This window comes from Dendroctonus ponderosae, unplaced genomic scaffold (genome assembly GCF_020466585.1).
Source record: "Dendroctonus ponderosae isolate FM_Combo_2020 unplaced genomic scaffold, Dpon_F_20191213v2 Dpon_F_20191213_3, whole genome shotgun sequence".
Lineage (NCBI taxonomy): Eukaryota > Metazoa > Arthropoda > Insecta > Coleoptera > Curculionidae > Dendroctonus > Dendroctonus ponderosae.
This window is the reverse complement of record NW_026018508.1, coordinates 15,376,846-15,379,158: the sequence shown is the minus strand read 5'-3', so window position 1 is coordinate 15,379,158 and position 2,313 is coordinate 15,376,846. Positions and strand designations below refer to the sequence as shown.

Sequence of the window (2,313 nt, the reverse complement as noted above, 5' to 3'; positions counted from 1 at the left end):
TTGCCTCCGAGAAATGAGCAAAAACGGGACGGAAAACATGGAATTTTGCCATAATCTTGCACCTAAGTGTCTGATATTCAAATTTCGCTTTCTGGTCCAAAACTACTCGAATTTCTTCACTCACGTTGTTACGACTAAATCGAGTTTTCAATTCTCTATTCAACGATGCCAAAACGAATTCTGTAGCTCGAATGGTTCTTGAGAAACTTCGCATAAAGGCCATTTAATTATCTCTGGAATGATGTCGCAAAACGAGCGTTCTTGGTCATTTTTCTTCCGGACGGAAAACATGAAATTTTGCAATAATCTTGCGCAACCCTTGCACAAAACGACGATCATTTTCCTAATTTCATAAACAACAGAAGACTGTATTTTTTCTACATCACCCCCCTCTGACTTTAAAGCTGGATCCGCCCCTGTGTGTTCCTTCTCGAACTCAAATACTTCTAAAGTTTTATTAGCAAACAATGATCTCCTTTTGGATTTCCATATGGATTACATGCACTGATAGACGCCGTTTTCTAGCATTCCCGATTCCAATTCACATTGATTCAAGTTTGACTCTTTGATATTCTGCCTGGTTAGTCGCTAATGGTGGTGCGAATTTAACCGGATTAGTTGCATTAAATTCGGGCAGCAGATCGAAAGTTTCGAGCTGAAAGGAATCGGCTTTTGAGGCGAATTGGTTTTTAATTGGATCGAATTGCGGCGCAACCTCCATTACGTTTGGATTTCGTCTGCAAACATTCTCCCCATTAAAATGTCGGAACATTGCCAAGATCAAGGCTGACACATATTGATGGCATCAGGGAACGATAATGCTCGCCTATTAGAATGGATTATTAAATGGTCATTTATCCAAGAGTAACAAATTGCCGCTGACGTCGGAAAAATGCACCAAAGTGTTGCTCCTCATCTGGTCGAGGCTGCTTATAACAATCCGTTCGCATTATTCTCATCTTCGGCCTGACAGATCTTTTACTACTGAAAAATGCGTCATCCTTCGGCATCTCTGCAATGGGTATCATTAGTCAATTATGCGGAAAAACCCGTACTTGAACAGTAGTTATTGCATGGATTGCAACAGATGGGGACAATTTTCTTCAATCACACGTCCGGTAGGACAACATTGCCTCAGTTGATGTGCATCCTGACTGGTTGTTGTTGGCGTACAGTCGTTAATATCCCTCAAAAAAAATYCCATTYTCCTGCCGCTTTCCACTCGCTTTAACCATTATCCATTTCCAGGCCGTTCCAGAGAAAACACCTGGAAAATGTCGACGTACATGCATTATGATTTAGACAGGCTTCCGTGATTTACCAAGCTGCGAATTATCTTTAAAGCGCAGAGGGGTGCCGAACCACATTTTTGTGTTTACCTAAGTGAGGGCGCAATATTTCAAAAATGAGGGGATGGTTTTTGCGCTCAACGGGCGGACGAAATGCACACATTCATGTTGGTTACGAGATAAAGTGGATATGATATGGGAATGCGGTTTAGTGTGGGCTCAACCAATCGCTGTCCATGTTTTTTCCGAGTTATTGATAGCCCATGATGTTCAAACCGCAATGTGGTTTTTGGCTAAAACGCTTCATTATTGAAGTTGTGTTTCCAGTGAGGGAATGCTTACTGGGGGGTAAATAAAAAATAAATATTGCAATAAGTATATGCAAAATAAGCAAAACTTGTTTGTTTTCGTATTGAACAAAGGAAGAACTATATCAAGGAGGGTTTATGGATTTTTCAGAAACTGTATGGACAGAATCTACTGCCGTTTGTCCGAGGGTTTTTCCAGCAGTTTTTTTTTTGGTTAGAGTGTGCTCTTTTATACATTTTAAAGACAATTTTGTCCCTAAATCGTCTTCGGAAAATCTTGAAAGCGCCAAAAAATCAACGCGTTTTAAAAGTTACTTTGACAAGAAAACTCCATTTTTTCTTTCATTAGATAATTAAATCCGCCCTAAAAGGACATGATTGGAATCAGGGTTGGTTTGATTTTTTTCAAGTGATTTCAATCATGATTTAGATCACCTGACTTTTTTGGAAAAAAAATCACGATTTAAATCAAAGTTCATTTTTTCAAGAAACTTTATGTTTCCACTCAAAAAATATTAAAGAGAACACAAATCATTCTAAGAAATGAAAATCAAAATAGGAAACGGTACATGTGAACGTTAAAATTAAACGGTATTAATGGTAAACTCGATAATACTAAAACGGAAATCACTTGTCTTTCTCTTCATTTTCGTTATAAAGTCTGAAGATAAGTTCTATATTGTTGAGGCGGATTCATTTTTTTACAAATTTCTTTT

General features: G+C 38.3%; 1 long non-coding RNA gene across 1 annotated transcript; it reads right to left on the bottom strand.

Annotated features, from left to right (window-relative positions):
- Window positions 1–500: 500 nt before the first annotated feature.
- Window positions 501–2,081, bottom strand: LOC125503980. Its single transcript, XR_007281215.1, has 3 exons — window positions 1,322–2,081; window positions 725–1,267; window positions 501–655 (listed from the first exon to the last, which is right to left on the bottom strand). It is a non-coding gene; the product is annotated as an uncharacterized LOC125503980 (long non-coding RNA).
- Between the last annotated feature and the right edge of the window lie 232 nt (window positions 2,082–2,313).